The sequence below is a fragment of the Ochotona princeps genome, chromosome 24 (genome assembly GCF_030435755.1).
Source record: "Ochotona princeps isolate mOchPri1 chromosome 24, mOchPri1.hap1, whole genome shotgun sequence".
Lineage (NCBI taxonomy): Eukaryota > Metazoa > Chordata > Mammalia > Lagomorpha > Ochotonidae > Ochotona > Ochotona princeps.
The window spans coordinates 15,910,917-15,935,816 of NC_080855.1; positions in this window are offsets into that span (position 1 = coordinate 15,910,917).

Here is a 24,900-nt window from a genome sequence, read left to right on the forward strand (position 1 = left end):
ATTAAGCCACTGCGATGAGTTGGATGTTAAACCCCCAACAGTAAAACATAATTCTGACCGTAAAGCAGTTTACAAGTTATAGGAGGATGTAAGATACATACATAAAAATATAAATAATAGCATGCATCAAGTAACTGAGTGTGTGGATAGCAATGCATTAGATGGCCATATTTATTAGCTCAACAGATTGAGGACCTATATTGTACCATCTTATTCACCAACACATCCCCAGAAAGTACTTACAATGTGACAAAGAGTAAGAAACCTACAAATGACATAGTGAATGTAACAATCCAGCCTAATAGTAGCAGCACATGAGTTTCAGAAGACAGGGTATGCAGATAGGAGACTCAGAGCATTGGCAATGAAGCAAGACTGCCTGAATGTGATCCCTGGTGATGGCTTTGGGTGAGTAATTTAACCTTCTTGGTGTCTTAGTTTCATCACCTGTGAAATGGGCATAATCATTGACTGGTGGGAAACAGGGAAACACTGGGTACTTGGATCAGCTCATAATAGAATTAGATTTGGCTCTGGAATTCACCTGAATGTGCCTACTTTGTTTGATCTTGGAAGGTAAGCAGGGTTTGACCTGGTTGGAACTTGGATGGGGTCGGCACTGTGGTGTAGCAAGTTAAGCTTTCATGTTCAAGACTGACACCCATATCAGAGCAACAGTTCAGGTTCCAATGGTTCTGCTTCCAATTCAGCTCCCTGCTGTTGTTTCTGGGAAAAATGGCAGAAGAAACTCCAAGGCCAGGATTGGTGCAGAATGAGACAGAGCACAAGGGGACAGTTAGCATATGGAAGCTCTAGTGTGGTAGTGAGCATGTTGTGTGATAAGCATATAATTAGGAAGCAATGCAGGGTGAAGTAACAGCAGAAAAGAAAATGAGGACAAGACCAGAGATTCCTCCTTGCTTGGACTGCATGGCACAGACACCTGATACCTCTGCAGTGTGTGTGCTCTAGGGATGTGTCTTTGGGAAGATGCTAATGTGAGTCACATAGATTTAGTAAAGACAATATCTTAAATGTCCACTAGTGGGATAAAGGGCCCAGCTTCCTAATTTCCAGATGGCTTTGGGAAACTGATAGCAGCATTAAAAGGGGACAGTCAATACCTATTCAAGAAAATGGAGAGATCTGGAAGCCATATTGTTGAGTGATAAAAGTTTTGTAGTTCTGATGTGAGTTTTCTGAGGACCCTCCATATTGTCTTGTGTAATGGCTGTGATATCTTGCATTCCCCCATACAGTATACATGGGTCCCGATTTCTGTTAGCTTTTCTGCTTCCTCAGCTTTCCCAGCAAGTTTGATGTGATCTCGTCCTAGTTTTAAATTCATTTCCCTCATGCTTAACAACTTTCAGTACCTTTTTATACACCTGTTGACTTTTGCATAGCTCCTTTGGAGAAATACCAATTCAGCAATTTAGCCTGTGTTTAATGGGGCCATTAGAGACTTTTTTTGCTATTAAGTTGTAAGAGTTATCTCCTTGCCTGTAAAAGAAGTGAACCCTTGATTGGATATGTGGTTTGCAAATATTTTCTCACATGCCTTTCATCGCATTTTCCACACTGCTGCCCACTCCTGTGTCTGTACAGAAGCTTGGCAGCTTGATGGAGCACCCTTTGGCTGCTTTTTCATCTATGCTATTGATGTTAAATCCATTAAGTCATTGCTAAGGCCAAGGTCATAAAATTTTCTCTGTTTCTTTCTTGTAAGAGTACACTCCCAAATATTGAAATAAAGGTCTCCAGGAGATATTGGCACTCCAGCATTCATTAGAATTGAGGTGTGAAGGACAGCGTACATGACTGTCAATAGATAAATGGATAAACAAAATGTGGACTATACAGGCAAGGAATAGTATTCAGATTTTTAAAGGCAGGAAATCCTACAATATGTGACAATGTAGATGAACTTTGAGCATTTTGTACTTATAGAAGCTAGTCCCAGGAGGACAAATACCAAGTGATCTCACCTAGATAACGCATAGAATCAGAGAAGAGAGGTGTGGTGTCAGGGGTGAAGAAAGAGGGAATAGTGAGTTGCTGATGAGTAGTCCTAAAGATTTGGTTAAGATGTTTGTGTTCTAGAAACCTCTACAGCATTGACTATATAGTCAATGATGACGATATGCTTAGAATTTTCATAGAATGATTGATCTCTGTTAAGTGTTCTTATAAGAACAAAACAAAAATTATGTTGCCAAGAGTTATGATGCTACTTCATGGGCATTCAAGCTTTCCAACTATTGGCTCACAGAATGCTACCAATACAAAGAATGATGTCTGGAATCCCACACACCAAACTGATGCCTTTGGCAGCAGTGGAGCTGGAGAAGGAAACAGTATTGGGCAGATACAGAAGTTCTGAAAGGGCTCTTACACACATATGGCTCTTACTTCATGTTAATATTTGCTTTACTTAAGAGTCAAGAATTACAGAGAGGGGTGTGGAGAAACAGATCTTCCACCCACTGCTTCACTCCCCCACATGCCTGCAGTGGCCAGAGCTGGACGGGTCTGAAAGTTGGGAGCTAGGGTACTTGTTTGTATTTAAGGGAGATTAGAGGTTTGAAGCTTAATTGGAAGGCATCACGGTTGTCTGGGTTTGAAGCAAAGAGTAGTAATGTCAGGACAGGAATGAACAGGAGACTGTACCATATGAATCAACGGAACGTGGTGCAGAACGAAAGAAGAAACTGCACGTTGGGAATGGAGAGAAGAGAAGAAAGTTCAGTTTTTCATATCAAAGTCCCGAGAACAGTTACTGTTCAAAATTCTGCTTACACATTAGGCTTTCTCTAGTATAATAATGACTAAGTTAGATCAGTTAATTTTGTCCATTAATTAATTACCTGCCCATAACTGCTGTAACAGCCTTATAAAGCTACTACAGAAAACCCCCATGCAATTGATTTGATATTAAGTAACTACAGTACTGATCTTGTTTAATAAGAAACAACTCAATTGAGACCAAAATGATATTCCCTTAGTGCATCGAATCTGATGTGCTAAATGGTTCACCAACAACCTAGGAAATTATTTTCAAGCCATAAAAGGGGAGTAGTTTAATCCATAGGTGACTTGTATTTAAGCATTTCTGGTCCATACAGAGCCAAAATGCATATTTTGCTTCCACCCAGCAGTTTTTTATAATGTCCTGACCTTTTCAATAGCTGTATATAGCCCATTTCCTGCTGACAGTAGACCCATAAAAACAACAGTTATGAAATCAAGTTTAATACTACTTCCATTGGAAGTTAGCTGTCTGCAATATCCATTCTGGTTTCTTTCTGCTTCAGCTGACATAAGAAGAATTAAGAAGCTGATAGTCTCAGTCTTGGCAAATGAGGGTGATAGTTCATTGGAAGGATTTTGGAGTTCTGAAAACACTTCAAAATGCACAGGGGTTTTTTTAGCACAATTTTTTTCTATCAGCTATATGGGGAGCAAAAGTCCATGGTATAAGTAAAGGTCAGCAGTTGTTACAGTATTTTTAAATGAAATACACCCTAACTAATTGAATCATTCTCAGTAGGCAAGGACTTATAAAATCTGATGATATAAAACAGAAATTTTTCAAAGTAAGTCAATCTGCAGGAAAGTGCGGTATGTGAAACAACTTCCTGAAAGCTTGATCTGTGTGCCATGTGGCATCAGTGAAGACTGGGACCCCTGTCTGCAGTTACTGTTCCCCCCTGTGACTGGCATGAGACTGGAGGGCATAGAGTAGGCCCTTGGAAAAAAATTGTACACTTGAAGAATTTTCCACTGTCCTTTATCTCTGTATTACTTTTCCACTCAGAGGCTAAAAAGAACAGGATTTATTCTCACAATTCTAGACAGTGGTGGTCAGAAATTTACTCTCACTATGGGCATTTAGCTAGAATAAAGGCTCTGATTAAGAAACCTGTTTCCTGATTTTGAGCTCGTGGGTCTGGTACCCGACTGGCTCCTGACTCCAGCTTCATGGAGGGCAGCAGGTGATGGCTCCAGTACTTGAGTCCCTGCCATGAGAGAGCTGGATAGTTTCCCACGTCCCATGTTTGGCTTTAGCTCAGCCCCAACCATTGCTGAGATCAGCAGTGTGAGCCATCAAATGGAAGCTCTCTTTTTCCATCTTTCCCTGCCCCTCAAATAAACAAAAACTTAAAAGTTCATAAGAAAGTAATTCAATTGATCCACAATCAAGCACACTGCACTGTGATTCCCTGGGGACTCTGGAGTAAATCCTTTACCTTCCAGCAGTTCCCCGTTTCTGTGGCCTACAGCAGGGTTACTCCGATCTGTCCCTCTCTTCTCACTGCCTTTCCCTCGGTGGCCCTTGGTGTCATGTCTTCTGTTACCAGCCTCTGAGTTGGGCCCACCTTGAATTTAGGATTTTATCTCAAGATTCTTAACCGGTTCTGTTTCTAAGAACTGCATTTGCAAATCAGATCGTATTTTGATGCTATGTAGATGTACGTAGGGAGGAAGACTGTTCAACCTACTGTGTTCCCTTCAGCCTCAAGCTGACAGGAACCCAGAGTCAGTTCTGGGGCTCTATACAGAGGATGGTGTCAGGGAGACTTCAGGGATGACCCAAGAGGAGGTGTAAAAACCCAAGCTAGGTAGAAGGCAGAAGCAGAATAAAAAGCTGGCATTGGTTTTCAAGCGGCGTACCAGAGAAGTTAAACAAAAATGAGGCTGAGCTTTCAAGCTTGAGCGACCAGGCACATGGAGACTATGTGCATCTCCTAGGTTACCTGGTTCTATACAGATTTTTGACAGTTTTGCAGGTTGTGCATTACAGATGGCAGGAAGCATTATTGTGTTTGTAGACATGCAAATGCTTTATGTCCAGTGGAGGGACAACCACCATCCCTTTGCATTAAAAAGTCAGTTTTGTGCCCATTTACATGTTCACTCTAACCTTCCTTTACTATTTCTCTCTCTCTGTGTCTCTTTCTCTCTCTCTCTTTCTCTGTTAGAAAGTCAGATTTAGAGAGAGAAGGAGATAAAGAGAGAAAGATCTTCCATCCGCTGGTTTACTCCTCAAATGGCTGCAATGGCTGGAGCTGAGCCAATCCGAAGCCAGGAGCCAGGAGCTTCTTTCGGGTCTCCTAAGGCTTTGGGCCATCCTCTACTGGTTTCCCAGGCCACAAGCAGGGAACTGGATGGGAAGTGGAGCAGCCGGGATATGAACACGTGCTCATATGGAATCCCAGCATATGCAAAGTGAGGATTGTAGCCGCTAGGCTACCCTTCCAGGTCCTACTCTTCCATTTAAAAAGGGGTTTATTTTGTAAGTCAGCTCTTCAGTTCACTGGCTACCTTCCCAGATGGTCACAGTGGCCAGGAGGTTCAGCAGAGTCTCCCAGGGTGGCAGGGGCACAGACTATGGGACACACCCTCTATTTTCCCACGCACATTAACAAGAAGCTAGATGAGAAGCAGATACGGTAATGCCAGCATCACAGACTGCCAGTAGACTTGGGATCCACTCTCCTCCAGCATAACCTTATTAAGTAACGTTCACTAGTTCCAATAAACATGAGGTTTTTTTTTTTAATTCATTAATTACATTGTATTATGTGACACAGTTTTATAGGTACTGGGATTCTCCCCACCCCTCCCCAAACCCTCCCACCATGGTGGATTCCTCCACCTTGTTGCATAACCGCAGTTCAAGTTCAGTTGAGATTCCCTCATTGCAAGCATATACCAAACATAGAGTCCAGCATCTTATTGTCCAGTCAAGTTCAACGGCTTCTTAGGTATACCCTCTCTGGTCTGAAGACAGAGCCAGCAGAGTATCATCCCGATCAATTAAAAGCTCCAACATACCATCAGCAAAAATTTACATCATTATGGAATTAATTGACATAGTAATGAGTAAGCAATATGTTAAAAATAAATGCGAGATCTTAACCACCTTCTGTGACCACCTCGTTGACATTTCAATTTTAGTTTATACACAACATATAACATACATACCATAACATGTTATACATAACATCATATCATCTTAAATTAAGGCAAACATGTGGTATTTAACCTTTTGGGATTGACTCATTTCCCTTAGCATTATGGCTTCCAGTTTGGCCCATTTGGCCACAAAGAACTGCATTTTGTTTTTTTTTTTAATAGTGGAGTAGTATTCCATGGAGTAGATGAACCATAGCTTTCTTATCCAATCCTCCGCTGATGGGGTATGATCCAGCAATAGCACTCCTAGGAATATATCCAGAACACTTGTTTTATGAGAAACCAACATGCACTCCTATGTTCATAGCAGCACAATCAGTAATTGCAAAAACATGGAGGTTTGTTTTTTAGAGGGTGAGAGATGGGATCACAACTCAAATCTAGTTCAGACATGTTTATTTTATGCCAATGTAGAAGCTGGGATTTTAGCTTGCTTTGGAAAACTATCCTATAAAAGTGGTGACTCCATTAACAGTGAAGGAAGCAGGAGATAATGGGTTAGGTTGGAAGAGACCTAAGACGGTGTTTGCAGTTGAATTTGTTAAAGTTTCATAAACTCAGCTGTGGCTGGCAGTTGGAGGGAGGACCGGGTGGACAGGATAAGGGAGGAATCTTGGAGGTGAAATCTCACAAGAACAAGACCCACGCGGTGCCACAAAACCTAGGTGTAGGAAGTCCTCCTAGAGTGCCGAATGTGAATCAAAAATCAGCCATAGATCATCAACTTCCAGGCTTCCCTGATCATACCATTGTGCAACCTGCTGGCCGTGAGGAAATGTCCAAATGGGAGATGAGCAGACAGCTTTAGGACAGTGAAGGAGATGTTCAGACAAGGTCTGCAGTACTTGCTGTCGATTACAGCTACCGGGATCTCTGAGCTCTTAGGATTTGCAAAAGAAGGATAAAATGTGAACACGGAAATTGTTGCAGTTACAAACTTAATTTTTTAATTATTGCACTGACAGGTATAGGCTGGGAACTGTCACCATCGAGCATGATTTTCTTGCCTAACTTAGAGTGATATAAGGATTCATAAATTTTTAATCATTTAGTCATAAAATACAGCATATTTTCAACTTTCTTGTATCCAATACATATGTTTCTCTTCCTGAATAATGTTAATATTTTGCCATATGCACTTTATGATATGATATATGTAAACATGTATGGTATTCCCTTGGAAAAGGGGATTTTTTTTGCACAGTGTGTATGATGAAGATTATAATGGAAAAGAAGAGTATTGTGTGAAGCGTATAATTAGGTGAAGACAATATTCATAAATATCTGTATACCCAAAATATGGCATCCACAGATGTTCATACTACATACATGAACCAGAGCATGGATTTGTGTCTGTGACTGACTTACTTCACCTAGCATAATAATAATCTTCAGTTTCTTCATTTTGTTATAGATATCAGGATCACATTCTTTGTTAGGGATTCATGAATAACAATGCATTATGTATATACACTAAATTTTTCTGTGAATAACAATGCATTATGTATATACACTAAATTTTTCTGTATCCAGTCATCAGTTGAGCATATCTAAGTTTCTTTTACATCATTGTAAAATAATGTAAAATGATGTAAAATGATTGTAAAATGGTGTAAAAACTTAGGCCGCAGTAAACATGGAGGTGGAGGTGTCTGCAATGCTGACTTCATTGCCTTTGCATTAGTCCCTGAAGTGGGATACTTTTCAATAAATGTCATGCTGTGGAAGTGGCTAAGCTGGAAGCCAAAGCCCAACCCTCCACCTCCCCTTCAGTGTGCCTGTGAGACCAAACATCATGTTCTGCAACAGCAGACTTCTCTGGAAATGAGAGGTTATTTTTAAAATATATTGAAAAAATGATACATTATGAGTGATCTGAATAGACAAAGCTCTGTGCATAAGAAAAATTGTCACAATGACACACAACAGGTATACAGTAAATACTAGTGAATTAATGTTGTTAAAATCCCATTGACAACTTTCATTAGCATTAGTGTGAATCATATATGCCCATAATGTAAGATATGGGAATACGCAGACATATTTGAGGTTGTCAACTGAGGCATTAGCTGTGGGGATGGTGATACAGATCATGCTCTGATGACAAGAAATTATCTGGCCAAAACTATCAATAGTTCCAAGACCGAGGAACTCTTATTTAGAGCAGGCGTCAACAGCCAACTTCTGAGAAGGGTCCAGTAGTAAATATTTTGGGCTTTTCTGCCTACAGAAAAAGCAACCACAAACAATGGGTAGATGAATGAGCATGATTGTGTTTTTAATAACATGTTTACACAAGCAGGAAGCTGTTTGGATTTGGCCCACAGCTGGTGCTGCTCCAACCTTGGGCTGTATCAATGACTTTCTAAATTTCTTTCCTGAAAGTGATGGAATGTTTCATTCATTCAAATGGAATATTGTAGAGACCAAGGTCCACACAGAGCAGAGGGGTGCTTGGTTGAGGTAAGGATACAGCCAAGGTCCCCAAACTCCTGGAATAGTCGGGAAAAGCCTATTTAGAGCATCACTGGGAACCCACTGATTTTACCCAAGAGCCCTGTCAGATTCAAGTCATCCTTTGCTCAGAGTCCTTTAATGGCATCCTGCTGTTCCCAGAGCTTACAACTTCAAATACAAGTGTGGTGAAGTGACTCCAGACCCTGACTCAGAAATTTCCAGAGCCAACTATAGTATTCACAGGCTGTGCAAATTTAGGCATGGTACATCTCCTCTCTGAGCCTCAGTTTTCTCAATGACAAACACACAAAATTCATAAAATCTACAAGAGGATTTTAGATCGTGTTTAGAGGATTGAGATCATGGGTGTATGTAGCCTTGCATAATGCCTGATGTATAAGAACATTCTACAAATGAGCATGACTGTTGTAAGAACTTGTTTTTATTGTTACTTTCCTGGCTCGGTCCTCCTCCCTGTATCCTGCTAGAAGTAGTGAGAATCACAGGGCATGTCCTCCAGGAAATCCCTTTGCTGAGCACAGGAGCCAGAGCCTCATCAGCTCCAACTCCATGTGCTTGTTTTACTTCCCTGTGATTGGCTAGAGGTGAGCGTGCACAACACCCCTAGTCAGTAAGAAGAAAGGACATCCCAGCATGCAGAAGTGAATAGCACCTGTGCAAATGACTTTAAAACCCTGTGAAGGTGCTGAGCTCAAAGCTTCTGTGTTATGTTAACAAGGTTCATAGAGAGGGTGGTGTTTGCCCTGTCTTGGGTAGAGTATTTCCCAAAGTAAAACTTGGAGAACGTGTAGTAAGTGATGAGAAGGCAAAAGAGCATGTGGGCGTGGATGAGCAACATACTAGAAGCATTCTGAAGCACATAATGTGTGTGTGTATGTTTGCATGTGGCTGCATAGGTGTTGAGGTAGCCTTGCCGGTCGAACAACTGAACATTACCAGTAAGGACCAGGTCCAAGAGGAAGCTGAACAGGTGAGCAGGGGCCTTCTTACGCAAGGAGATTTTCATGCCAGGTTGAGACACAAAAAGTGACAATTTTTTCCCTTTTCACTACACAAAAAGGCAAAGGAATGACTCTCCTGGCTGATTTCTAAGCAAATCCAGCACGTAAGTGCACAAAAGTTGCTGTCACTGTCCTTTTCAAGGCTTCCGGCACCCATAATTTTCCTTCAGTGTCACTCCATCTTTCTTTTACTGAATTTCCATTCAGCAGGCAAAGTGCCTTTTTAAGATACTTTATTGGATTTTCCTTTGACACTACAAAATACATACTTGTGGCAGCAAGTCAAAATTATATTTACAGAGAAAAGGGTAACGGTTTCTTGCTGCTTGATCAATTCCTCTTTCTCTTCCACAAAAAAAAGTCTGACTTGTGTGAGCTTCTGCACTTTCTCCATGTTTACACAATCTTATGAAAAACATCCCATAATGATTTTACTGCTTTGAAAGAAAATGCATCATACTAGTCTCATTATCACATGCAGTATACTCAGGTTAATGCATCACAGTACAGGGTGGCTAGGTTGTAGGATGTAATTCATTGCTTCAAAGGTGTTTGACATCCTACAGAATCAGGAAAAATTCTCTAACGTTTTGATGAGTAGGCAGCATTGAGTTTGGTTCTGCCTTTTGAAGTCATTCTCAATAGTTCTGCGATGTTTGGTTAACGTATGGGCAACTCTGGGTTTGGACTCCATAATGATTTAGAACGCTGAGGCTTTTTAGCCATTCAAAGTAACACTGACGCTAATTTGGACAAGTGGACAGCATTCAGCTTGATTCCACCTCTCTTTTAACCAGTCTTGATACTGTAATAAAAACACAGGGACAATGATTTTTGTCATAGTGCTTTTATTCTTACAGGATTGATTCTTCAACTTTGGTTTGTTGAGTGAAGGGGTACTTATGATGCATTTAATTTTAACAAAAATAGAGGATGAATTTTTTTGGTCCTGTTTACATAGTTGATCAGGGTGGGAAGGATTGAATGTTAGAGAAAAGTGGGTGTTATCATTGTTTTCAAATTTTCTTTCTTCCTCCTGTTTCGGGGGGAAGGAAGAAAATAAGGAGAGAAGCCATACTCAGCCTCCTAACCGTCCCAGTACCCACGGATGGAGACGGACACCCGAAATTAACCCCGTATCCCGATGTGGCGCATGCTCCGATGGTTCTGCCCAGGTAGATGCAGTAGTTCTGAAATGCTGTCAATCTCGCTGATCCATGGATGAGTTAAGTCCTTCCAATGTCCGCTGGCTGACACAGTCAACCTTACAGTCTGCATTTGGCCAGATTTTTGCTGTCATCATTTGATTGGGGTAGTTGTCCAATTTGTTCTGTTGTCCTTCCTCTGCTGTGGTACCAGATGTCCCTGCAGGTCCCAATGAGCTACCATGTCCTCCATGTTCATCCAGGCCTGCCGTCCACTGCTCCACTTTTTTCCATTGAAAAGGACCAGTTCTCACAGGCAGGTCCAAGAACCTGGACCAGGTGACCTGGGCCCTACCAGACGCTCTACCTCGGGCTCCCAGACTCAGCACCCATTGTGCAGTCTGCCAAAGAACCTGGCCAGGAGACCCGGGCCTCGCCACACTCCCAGCCCCAGTTGCGGAGTGCAAGTGAACTCACACTGGACCCAAGTGTAGGGCGTTAGGAGGAGTCTCTATTTCCCAAGCTTGGTGACAGCAGCTCCCGCTACACACCAGGAACCCCTGCGCTGAGCTGCCATCCACCAATTAGATTGAAAGCCATAGAGTACAAACAAAGTTTCAGGCAGGAAGGGAGTTACCAGAGCCAAAAGTTTTCCTATAGTTAACTAACTTAATGTAGCACAGCAGGAGGAAGGAGGGTCCAGGTGCATGGAGCCCCCGGAGTAATTTCCATACTGTCAGTTAAGAATGATGCAAAAGGCAGGAGGGGTGGTGTGGGGCAGGGTGCACTTTTTGTGCCTTCAATGAACTTGAATGGTGCAAGAGGATGTAGGAAGGACGGGGTGTGAAAATTCTGTTCCTGAGCCCTGTCCTCTGTCAATTAACCTGACATGCTGCATGGGCCATTAATGAGGCGCCCCAATACAGCCCTCAGAGCTTAGAGACCAAGCAGCAGCTGCACATGCGGGCCCAAGGACCTGGCCCCGCCTGGGGTTCCTGGACCTGGCACCCACTGTGTCCAGACTGGGATGAAATTCTTTTAACATCAACTGTGTATAACGAAACATTGTCTAACTAGTGGAGACCATGATTTTATTCTTCAGATCAGCAAGTGCAACACAGGGTGAAAGGAAAGAGTCAGAATAAAGATCCTAGGGGAAATGATGGCAGAGGTTCCTGAGTCTTTCCTGTGGTCTGTGTGAGAGAGCCTACAGTTTAAGCAAGTCATCTGGCCGCCCCGGAAGTCAGAAAGACGTTTCTGAACTAGAAAGAGCTCTAGCCTAGTCCCTTGCCCACCCCCACATGCCTTTATCCCACTCCCAGAACAAGCCACAGGGTCTCATATCTCCTAGTCTTGGCTCAGATTCTCCTCTTCCTAAATTTTTCACTCTTCTCCTTCCACTTACACGTGTGTCAGTTTCTTACGCATGTTTCCAAAGGATGCTCATTTGCTGCCTTTACCATGAAATCTCCAAATGTCTCCTTTGCAGTTAATCTCTTCCTGTGCCACTTCCTTATACAATAACTAACAACACCATCATTTGTAATATACGAGGCATCATGCTATGCACAGTATATTACCTTGTTTTCTTTTGGTAGGTCTTATTTTCTACATGGTGAAGATGAGAAAACTTGAGAGGGGCGAAGCCACTAATCTAAGAGCACACAACCAATGAGCTGGGATTTACATTCAAGTCTAGAAGCTAGTCATCAAGCAGTGCCAAATCACAGCAGAATTCCAACATGAATGGCCAGCTGGTTATACTGCCACTTTGTAAACCTTGTTTGCTACAGATAAATCCATTATCTACATTTTCCAAAAACTCTTACCCCTCTCCTCTCCCAGTGAATTTTGTGAATGGAACAGAGTTGTCAAATTCTGCAGTAAATGGTATTCAGTGTGATATTAACAGAATTCAAGTTTTCTGCTTTTCTTTTCTTTTTTTTTTTTTTTGGCTGGGTTGCAAGCTTTAATTTAACTGTCAGACCTAAGGTCTTATGCCAGCACTAATGCAGGACTGTGGCAGGGGTGGTAATTATTTCTAGACTCCAGAACCTCCCTCGTTTACCTTCTGGTAGCAAATACTCAGCAGCTTCAAGCTAATTTTCTTCCTTATTTTCTTCATCAGTTTGCAAACTCCCACTGCCAATGAAAACAGCCCATCTGATAAAAATGTCAACATGGAGTGCTCTAAATATTAAAACTGTCAGATAAAAACTGTGTTTCTCTATGGCAGCTCACATTTGTCACATTTGTGAAAATCACTTTCTGAAAACAGGTTGTATAGGTCAAAATGTTGCTGGGATAATTTTTAACCCAGAAAAGCCAACTCAACTATGACAGGTTTCTGTTTGACACTGGCTTGCTGTCTTAAAAATCAGTTTTCAATCTACTTGGAACGAATTTAATAATGCTGGTGGCAAATGACCACGTGTTTTCTGCTTTCTGTGAAATTAATAGAATTACATGAAAGAAGATACTAGGATTTGGCCTGCTGTTTGTATTTTGCTCTTCCTGGTATTATACAATGCAGACAGAAGATGGGGCCTGTCAGGGGATGCTTATTTTCTGGGGTGCTATTCTCTGGAAAACCTTAGAGGCTGAACACCCTGACTCAAATTGCTAGGTAGCAACTAAAATTGTAGATGGGAACAAAAGCACCAAAGATAATTGAAAACCGCAGAAGAAAGGTGATTGACCCTGGGTAAGGCTGTGTTGCAAAAAAAGAGACAAAGAGTGAAGCACAACTGGATGATTTAAAATGGAATTTCAAGGGGGTGGGAAGTCTTCCCAAATGGAACACTTTTGCAAATAAACACTGGCATGTTGACAGCAGTGACTTACAGGAAAAGAGCCATTGAGGGGGCTCTTGTCTTCCACTTGTGCTTCCCAGAGGAAAACAATGCACAGGTAGGAGTTGTTTGAATCCCACCCCCTCATGGTAAAGGGAGAGAAGAAGTGGCATGAGATGAATAAAAAACTAACAATGTCTGGGAAAATATTCCCCCGACACATAATCACGCACACAAAATGCACAGGCATATATATGCGCACACACAGGTGGATCGCTTCTGAGTGCATGAGAGGCAGAGGCAGCGATCAGGATAGACAGAAATAACAATGGGGACAGACAGACTGTCAGGGGCCCAGAAGAGCCAAAAGAATCAGAGAGAGAAAAATGGTGTATTTACAAAAGACAACTTTCTATGTAACCAGAGGTCTTATTATTTTTCATAATTGATCAAGTTTTAGTGCAGTGAAGTGGGGGGAAATTAAAAAATAGGAGAGGGAGAAGTCAGGTAGGATTGTTAACTGTTTCATGAAATGAGCAAGAGGGATTTCTGAACTGTTCAAGAAGAATTTTAGGAAAAAAAGTTGGAGTTCCTTGTTCTCTCTAATGGGGTGGAGACTTGGCTGCCTTTTCAAGTCAAGGTTGGAACAACTGGGCCACTGTTGTGGTGTAGTGGATAAAGCTGCCATCTGTATGATGCTGGAATCCAATAAGATGCTGGTTTGTATCTCCAATTCAACTTTGTGCTAATGGCTTAGAAAAAGCAGCCAAAGACGGCTCAAATGAAGTGATGGGAATGACTTAACTAGGAAGTTTGGACAGAAAACCTGTGAGTAAAGTTCCCAAGCAGATGAGGAGTAATCCATGAGATGGTGTGGGGAAGAATGTTGAAAGTAGAAGGAACATCAGGTGCAAAGGCCCTGGGGCACAGCTAGGTGGCTGAGGGCTGCAAGGAGGCCCACACAGCTGGAGACAGGTGGTCACGTAGGGCTTCATAGGTGGTAGCAAGGACTGGGGTCTTTTAGCTGAGGAGCAGCAGAGGAAGGGAGGGGGGAAAGAGATGTGCCAGGTATTGAGGAGGGCTTTTTCCTGGGAAGAAGGGGTGCATAATACTGTCCTCAAAATGGAGTCTCAGACGGGGAGTAGCTTGCTCACTGATGTATTCCAAAAAGGAAAGTTAGAAGGGAGAAAGCTAGGCAGGAGCTGTAACCTCAAACCTGGACAGGTGGGGGAGGGAGATGGTAGCGAGGGGCTCCTGGCGCGTTCGTGTGTCAAACTCCCCTGTAAGTGAAATGACAGGGGCGTGCAGTTTTGATATTGGATGTGGAAATGCATTCTTTGATTTCCAGGGAGTTTTTCAAATACAAAGTAGGAGTTTTCTCTTCTCCCTCATTTCCTCTACTTCCACATTCCCTTTTCCCTCCAGAACTTTCTTCACCTTAGCTCTGCCTAGTTCTGGAAATTTACATTACCAGTGGCCTTCCTGTTGGGACGCTCATAGTGCCCATATTTTTGGTCTTAATTTTGCTCAGGCTTTTAGCAGCACTTGCCTGAGGACTGCCTGAAGCATCAGGCTTCCAGGACCCATCAGCTGTCCCAGCTCACTGACTGTAACTGTTTACAGCGCCTCTGCTTGTCTCCCAAAGCTGGAGCTGCTCAGGGTTCATTCCTGAGCCCTCGTCCAGTACCATTCCTTCCCCTCATTTTCCAAGCTGGGTTCCCAACTTGTCCAACAGGTTTTGGAGTTGGACTCCCCTGGGCAATGTGAACCATTATCCCTGCTCATTTATTGGCTGGAATCAGAGAAGAAAATGAGGTGCTGTTTAGCCTTGGATGTCAGTGGAGAGTGAGAGTGCAAGGATACTACTATTTAATCATTGTGTTACTTTTCAGTATCACCATAAAATTGTGAATATTTGTTGCCAAACTCCTTGCAAGGATGTTACAGTGTGGGCAGCTCTGTTGAAAAATTCAAGCATCCAGTATGCTAATCATTTCTCAGTTGCCCTTGTGCCACGAGCAAGAAAACACCAACATTTTTAAATTAAAAAATTATTAATGCAGGCAACCTTTAAGCAGAGACAGTCTCCCTGGCCTTGATTTTATTTTATACTCTAAATACATGTTACTTGGAATATAATCAGCACACAATTTCAATATCATTCCAAACCTGTAGTTCTTTCTTTAATTGTTGCAGGTTAAATCTTCCTTCATTTATATGCATTATTTGAGAATTCAATCTTGAACACATGAATATCAAAGAAGGCCTTACAGCTTCTTTCAAAACTTATTTCTTTACACTGTTAGAAACAATTATAAATTTCTGCACAGCAAATTTTCTAGCTCTATTTTGTTACCCAAGCCGAGGGGAACTAGAATTCTCCTCACTTACGTGTAATTATTGGAAGACGGATAGACAGGATGGGAGTGCAAGAGTCAATCAGCGGTAAAAGCATTATTGTCCTCGCTATTCACAGCCATACCTTATGGAACACAAGTTTTCTTTCCATTGTACATGAGCATCCTGAAGCCTAGAGGTGTTATGTAATTTGCTCTAGTTACAGCTTGAAAATGGAGGACTCATTAAACAGGATTATATAACACCATCACACTAACAGTATTGTACTTATTTGAAAGGCAAAGGGAGAGGCAGAGACAGACCTTGTAACCACTGATTTTTACTTCCCAAATACCAAATGTAAGCCAAAGTCAGGAGCTAGGAACTCCCAAGTGGCTGGTACGGGGCCCGCAGTCATGGCAACTTCCACTGCCTTCCAAGGCCCCAGGAGCTGGGAGCTGAATTGGAAACAGAGAAAACTCAACTGCATTGTGATGCAGGATGCTGGTATTACAAGCAGTGGCTAAACTGGCTCTTCTACAATGCTGGTCCCACCATCTTTTTTTTTTTTTTTAAGATTTATTCATTTTATTACAGCCAGATATACACAGAGGAAGAGAGACAGAGAGAAAGATCTTCCGTCCGATGATTCACTCCCCAAGTGAGCCGCAACGGGCCGATGCGCGCCGATCCGAAGCCGGGAACCTGGAACCTCTTCCGGGTCTCCCATGTGGGTGCAGTGTCCCAATGCATTGGGCCGTCCTCAACTGCTTTCCCAGGCCACAAGCTGGATGGGAAGTGGAGCTGCCGGGATTAGAACTGGCGCCCATATGGGATCCCGGGGCTTTCAAGGAGAGGACTTTAGCCGCTAGGCCACGCCGCCGGGCCCCCACCATCTTTTTTTAAAATCCATATGCTATGTGTATATATTGCTTAAGATACTTGTTGAATAGAGCAGTTAAGCTTTATGGCCTAAGTCACAAAATTGGAAGTACTGTCATAATTAGAATGTGGGTCTGTATGATACTAATGGTTAAAATCTGTTTGTTGCATAATGTTTGCCTTTATTTGGATGGTCTTTGAAATTTTACTTAAGTGCTTAGGGCAGAAGCCAGCAACTTTTTGTCTAGGCAGACTTCCGAAGGTCTATGGGGAGGTGAGTTTGTGGATCTAATTTTGTGTGCTTTGTGTGGGTTGCATATAGAAGTCACAGACAGTGCATGACAAAGGTAACTGTTGAGAAATCTTTCCCAGGTATTATATTTTGAGATTTGAGAAGAGCCACTTTTAAAATGTAAATACCATCTCAAAGTGTTAAGCCTATTAGAACGTCACACCTAGATAATCCAATTTATACCTGTGTGGCACACTGAGTGAATGGTGTAACTGTGCTGTAGGGGATTTTTGTCTCTTTCCCTTTAAGGAGGGCATTGCCAAGGAAAGGAAGCAAGGAGAGAGCCCTGCATATTAAAAAAATTAATCTTAGAATAGTTTTTAATCACCAAAAAATGGTGACACTAGGACAGGCTATGACCCCAAACCCAGCTCCTCCTATCGTTAGTATTTGGTATGATGCACTTGTCACAGTGAACGCACCAACACTGGCTCACGGTCATCAAGAGCAGTCCGAATATACTCACATTTTCTTAGTCTGGAACTGAGGTCATTTTTGTGTTTTGGGATCCAACAATTAAATCCATTCTTGGTGTCTCTGATTAGGCTTCTCCCAGGTAGTTTCTCAAACAGAACTTGCCCTCCTTGTAAGTTTGAAGAGTGTGGCTCATGTACTTTACAGAGTGCCCCATTGTGATGGTTTTTCTCCTAACCAGAGCAGGGTTAGGAAGCAGGCCACCGACCTCCAGTGCCGGGTCATCTGGGGTGCTGACAAGGCTTGTCATCAGTGATGTCAACTGTCATGGATCTGAGCAGGATTTTCCACATTTCTCTGTGGCAGCGCTGCTTTTCTCCTCCATTTCTTTGATGTGCTCTTTGGAAAGAAGCAACTGCCTGCCATCCACGACCGCAGAGTGACAATAAATGCTCTTGAGTCTCTAGTCTACACAGATTATTTGGAATTCTTCTGCAGGGGATATTTTTTGCTTTCCTCCACTTATTTATGTATGAATTTATATCAGCGTGAACCTATGTATATTTATTTTATGCTTGGAGCTATAATCCAATACTGTTTCATTTTCTCATTGCTCAGATTGTTCCAACTTTGGCCATTATGAGGTCTTTTGAGTGACCTCTGTGTGCCTTTGACATGCCTCCGTTCTTCTCCTTGAACACCCCCTTACTGTGTGGAAGTACAGGGTGTTCCAGGCTTATCCTGCGTGGCTCTTGCCCCAGTCTTAGCATCAGCCATCTCTGTAGGGAACAGTTTTCCTTTTTGAGTGATAGAATTGATTGGAGAAGGTTATTAGAGACAGTATAACTTATTGCTACTAAAGAGTCATTAGTTCTGGGTTTTCTCAACTAACACAGCTGGGGCTATACTGACCATGTCTATGCTCATATTTCTACAGTCACTTCTATATACATATAGAAGTGTTAAGTTGAGCATGAGTTCTTATAAACACCTGAGAATGTTTGTACTAACGCTAATTATTTCTTAATATCAACTGCCCAACATTTATCCCAGAATCAATGTGGATACAGCTAATTAGACTGAAACATACTCTCAGCAGGTGGAAGACATTGTAGACTCAAGGCCCCAGTACATTTTTTTGAGAGTTTCATATGATTAAGATATTCTGTTGTTTTTTTGAGAATCACTGGTGGAAACAAAACAGCAGATAGGAAAGCAATGTTAAGTTTTTCTGGGAAACTCTCTATTAAAATTACCAACACATGAAACACTAGCAAGAATGTTGTCCTAAAATGCTGTATGCTCTCAGAAGCTTCCTACATTTTTCATTTAAACTCAGTATTCATTTATGGAACCCAGATGCACCATTGCAGATACATCATAAAGGAGAGATGAAGTTGTGTTGATTTTTAAATGATGCCAAGTGAGAGACAAAAATCTGCATGAATGACATCATGCCCAATATTTTATTTCTAAGCCCCCAGAGACTGAGAATTATCCAAATATACATCAGTAGTACATACCCTCTTGAATGTGCAGAACACTGTGTGATTAAGGGATTGACCTTTTAGTTCTAGGAGAGGAAGGAGCAGGAGGATTAACCTTGCCTCTGTGGTCACTGATCCCATCCATCATGCCTGCGTGGTGAGACTGCCGCAAACATTTCTCAACAGCAGCTCTCAGGGCATATTCCTGAAGGGTGAGCACACCTGCGTCCTGGGAGGCAGGCAGCACCAGCGCTCAGCATCCTCCCACAGTCCTGCTGCCCTGTGTGTCTCTTCAGCAGGCTGACCCTTCACTTCCCTGGATGAGAAAAAAGTGACTCTAAGCACAGGACTTCACTGAGTTCTGGGAATCATTCCAGCAAATGATGAAACACTAGAGGGCTGTGGGGAAAGGTGCATTGTCGAGCAGGTGGGCTGGGGATGTCACTTTTAAACTGGAATCTGAGGTGAGGGCCAGACTTGTTGGAGAATTTACCACTTCCTGTGTAGGATCAGATTACAACTCCAAGTAATTAGTAGTGGTCTTTGTCAGTGAATTGGCTTGCAGAATGCAAACTGAAAGAAAACCTGTTGTGTGTCAAGTTGCTTGTATAATCCTGCAGAGAATTAAGACTCCATGCTGGTTTGATGCTAAATATACTGAAATGCACTGGTTAGATACTAAGTGGTCTTGATCCTGAAAACAAAGAACTTAAGCTGTTTCTAGCAGTCTTAGAGTTAACAATAGTGTTACTTTAGTTTTATGAAGATATGTTTATTTCAAAGGAGGGATAGATCCAGAGAGAGATCTTCCATCTACTTGTTAACTCTCCAAATGGCCCCCGTGTCTGGGGCTAGGCCAGGCCAAATCCAAGAGCCTTGAACTCATCCAGGTGTCACATCAGGGGTTCTGGAACCCAAACACTTGGGTTATGCTCTACTGTTCATGCAGTTGCATCATCAAAAAGCTGGATCAGAAGTGAAGCAGCCGGGACTTGAACCAATGTTCATATGGGATGCTGGCATTGCAGGCCACTGCTTAATCCACTGATCCACATGTTGGCCCTTTATTTTAGTTTTAAATTCTTGATTTACATGCGTGAAAAAGAGCAGTTTGTGGAATGTTAAATGTTAATACCATTTTGTACTGGTTTTTAGCATGCAAGATATAAATATTAAATAAAAATAATTAAGTAAAAAAAAAAATCCCAGCAACTTTTATTTGAATTGGGAATATCAGTTTGGACTCAGGACTTTTCCTTCATAAAATTTACATATTTTTTTGGCTGTAAAAGCTGATAAGCAGACATTTGCAGTTCATTAGTAATTAGCAACATAGATCTATTATGGCCTCTAAATACTATATCCTATGGGAAGGAATGGGAATATGTGGGGAAGTCAAAGTTTTTAGGAAACATTTAGGAGCTATCAAAAGAATCTCGGTACCATTTGCAGCTGAACACAAAGAAGCTATCCAAAAAACTTCTCATATTAAAATAAAACAAGTTGGCCCTGCTGCAGTAGCCTAGTGGCTAAAATCCTTGCCTTACATCTGCCGGGATCCCCTATGGGCACCAGTTCATATCCCATCCAGTTTGTGGCCTGGGAAAGCAATCAAGGACGATCCAAAGCCTTGGGAACCTGGACCCATGTGGGAGACGAGGAAGAGGCTCTTGGCTCCTGGCTTCGGATTGGCTCAGCTATGGTGGTTGTGGCTACTTGGGGAGTGAACCAGCAGACGGAAGATCTTTCTCTCTGTCTCTTCTCTCTGTAAATCTGACTTTCCTAGAAAAGTGAACAAAATCTTTAAAAAGTAAAATTAGTTAATTTAAAAGAACTTCTACTGATCATAGGTGGGAAAATAGGAACATGGAATGTGACTATCAACTAAATAAAGAGCTTATGAGTTTTTAGTTATATTAGACCTAAGAAATAATCACCTTTGGCAGTTGCTAAGGCATCAGGAATTACTCTAAATCTGTAGTCAAACAAAAGAAATTAAGAATCTGTCTTACTTTTTATAAATAGACTACATTTTAGAGTTACCAAATAATGTTTTATAGGTGTCCAACAAATGAATACAAGAAAGTCATTTCCCTTCAAAATCACTACTTACCCAACACAATGTGTGGGACCACCACTCTCTCCAGGTGTCTTCAATATAAAATACTTAGCATGCCCAAGAGGTATTCTCTCTAAAATCTAGCCATGGAAATAAGATTTCTCTTCTAATCACCAGAATGTGTGGCATAAAGGGAAGGTGTTAAATATCCATAAAGTCACAGTCAGCCAAAACCCAAGATGGAAAATAATGTAAGATAAGTGATTCAAGTTTCTTCTCCCAGAAATAAAGGATTGTCTGAATCCTAACATTTAAAAAAAGCTTGCAAAAGATGTTTTAAAATTATATTAAATGCATTTTGAGGGGTGGGCGCAGAGTGTGGGCCGGGAAGGGGAAAACAGGGGAAGAGACTTCTATCGCTCACTGCCCAGAGGGCCTGCCAAACTGGGGTTGGGCCAGGCTGAAGCCGGAAGTCCAGGGGCTCTGGGTCCTCCACGTGGATGACAGAGATTTGAGTCCTCAAGCCGTCGTCTGATGCCTCTCAGGATGTATATTAACGGGCAGATCTCAGGCACTAGGACACGAGATGGGCATCCCAACAGGGAGGGTTAGCCCACTGTACTCTAATACCTGCTGCCAAAATTATATTTTGAACGTTAGAGAAAAGCAGTCACACATGCATTACATGAACTCTTCCTGATCCCTGCTCCTGTGCCAGAATGAGACTAAAGGGAGAGCCCATGGATTCTAACCTCAAGGCCCTTATGTGACTGTACCAGTGACCACAAGGTAAGAAATCTAACGTCAATGACAAACTCCACAGGGAAGACCTGAGAAAGCAATGCTTTGCTTATGACCTGGTTACAGTTGACCTCCCCATTTACAAGAGTTTCAGCAGTGGGTCTCCTACTCATAAAGTTGAAATGTAGTCAAGCCTTGGAGACCAGGTATGGGCCACAGCAGGGAATGACAGGGCCAGACAGTGTTCCCCAAAGTGAGTTGTCACAGCTTCTGAGCTGTCACTCAAAGAATGATCACCTTCAAAGGACATTTTGAGAACATCAAGCTGTAATGGCAGCTGGTGAGTGGGTGGATTGTGGGTGGATGCACTGGGCTGGTACTTGACTGCTAAATGAATTAAATCAGGCATCAGCAGTGTTTCTCAGCTGATCAGATTGGAAGATGAATCACTGTAAATCAGCCACATGGAAGGCTCTGACATGCCTTCTGGTGGAACATTGATTAGTACATTTACTAGTTTTCATTAATGGACACTACTGTTTGCTCAACACTTAGGATGTGCCAAGGTTGATGCTGCTCTATGCTTTTGCATACTTGCTCTCATTTAGTGCTCATGATGAAATTTGCAAATATATCATCCTTCATTTTACAAATAGGATTGAGAATGGGAAAATGAAGTAACAGAAAAATCAAACAGCATTTGGTATTTGAGGATTTTCTTATTTGAAGAAAATTTAGAGCAATATGCAAGTCAGCGCATACACCCATGAGTGATCTCAGCCCTCTGAAACTGTGACTTCATGCTCATGTCAAAGGTACCTATTACAGAAACTCTCTTCTGATCTCTCAGCCTCTTCTTGCTCTGTCCCCATGTGATGGGGAAAGAGAGGGCTCTGTTTTCTTTCCGGCTTCTTACATGGACACTTAACCTGCCACATTGATCCTTACCTTTACATCCACCCAAATCCTCATCCACAAACACCATTACATTGGGGATTAGGACTTCAACATATGAATTTCATGCGGACAGATTCCCAGTTGAGATCCCACCCTGTAAATGTAAGCTGTCACAGCTGAGCCCAGTAGATGTGCGAATCCTCTGGCATACATGTAAGCACTGGGAAGAAGGCAGATGTGTATACAGTGTACAAAATCTGCACCTGGACAAGGTGCTGATGCAGAGAAGCCACACCATAGCTGAGGAAGTAAATCAGACACTGCCTTTGGACAGAAAACTGTGCCTCTCCATTTTCCTAGGAAAACTACTTCCTATAAAGAAATCAAACTATAAATGCACATCAAACTTGATGCATCTTAAAGTGGGTCAGCCAGCCAATAAATATGGTGAATTATAAAGCCTCTAAAAATCCACCCAACTCTTAAGAAACAACCATGGTGAAATAAGAAGAACCCGCACCGAAGAAGGTGCTGTCCGGAGGTTCTTATAGAACAGGAGTGGATGATCTGGTTAAATTCTGCAGCCACTTGAAGCAAGGAAATCCCAGAGTTGACCATTTAGTAACTAAGCCAGGACTGGCTCCCCTTCCGCTAGGTTATGGTAGCTGTAAGGGCAAAAGATGAAGGGCCAGGGTGGGCTTGAGTTTAAATTCTTCTTGCATCACTTCCAAATATCCTATAAAATATATCTTGCTAATGAATTTGGCTCTCAGGAGTTTGCTTTCTAGATCTGTAAGATAGAGATAATAGCACATTAGTCCTGGTACAAAGGTATTTCAAAGAGTTCACAGGGGAGCCATCTCCTGTTGTACTGGTTAAGATGCTGCTTGGGATACCCATATCTCACATTGCAGTTCCTGGGTTCAAGTCCCAGTGCTGCTTCTAATTCCCTGCTCATGCACACTCTGGAAGGCAGCAAGGAATGCCTCGAATACCTGGATTCCTGCCACCCATGTGGGGGATCCAGGCTAAGTTCCAGGCTACTGGCTTCAGCCTGCACAGACTCAGCTATTGGAGGCATTTGGGGAGTGCACCAGCAGATATGTCTGTCTGTCTCTGTCTATCTCTGTCTCTGTCTTTCTCTCTGTCTGTCTCTCTCGGCATTCAAATAAGCAAACAGTACGCTAAAACGGTACTCTAAAATGTAAGATGGAAGTAAAAGATGGATTCATTTTATTGCAATACAGTTAAAATCCAAACCCAGTGTTTTTTTGAGAAACATATTTTTCATGAGCCAAGACTCTTTGTGTACATGGATGTGAAAAGTTTTTGAGCCAATGAAAGTATGTCTGTCGTTTTCATGTTTTCATCAACTTTTGAAGTGCACACCTGCATGTTTAGTGTTTACCACGTTCCATGCATTGTGTTAAACTAGTGTAACCTTTGCAATAGCCAGTGATATAGATACTGCATTTATTCTGCACTACAAGATTGAGTCATGGAGAAATTAAGCGACTGAGCTGCCAGGTTCACCCAGGGAAAAGATATGGACGAATCATGTGACATTGAGTTACATCAGGTTTCAAAGAAAATCTCGGTAAATTCTTTGTCCTTACTTATGTTATTCTCCCTAACACCAGTAAACCTTGGGTATGGGTAAGAGGCCTCTTTAAAATGCATCTGATTTAACTAAAACAAACAGCACATCAAACCATATCAGCCATGAAATCCAATTAGCTTAGCATTTTGTTTTCCAAACCTCCCTAAAGATAAAAATCACCTGGGGTATTTGATGTTACTCCCGGCTTCCTCCACGACCTGCCCTGGAGATTCTGTAGCTGCAGGCTGGGCCAGGCTTGGGAATTTGTACCCAGCATGTCAGGTACCTCTGGTGCCTGGAGACTGGGAACAAGCTTGACTACCCTCGCCAACAGGGACACCTGTGAGAATTACTCGGGGAGTCTTCAAAAAGTTCATGGAAATGCCTAGGATGGGATGTGGGATGCGGGCATCTTCACCTCTGAACAGAGTGCCATTCCCATATTCACTTTTTCCTCCCCAAAAATGAGGCCTGCCTGTTTCTGTTTGAAGCAAACCTTAACCTTAGCAGGCAACCTGCACGTGAGGCTTGTGATGCAGTGTGACCTCTGTCCAGTAGACCTACGTCTCACAGGAGAAGGAGCTCCAAAAGTTCATAGAAAGTATAATTTAAGGAAGCTTACTTTGTTGCAAAGCAGGTTTGAGATCTCTGTGTGTGTGTGTATACATAAATATTTGAGGAATCTTCAAAATTTTATGGAAAATGTATATTAAGAAAAAACTATCCCTGGGTTCTAAAAACTGTACAACTATAGGTTTCCCTTTTAGTTGTATTCTTTAATAAACTTTTAGGTACC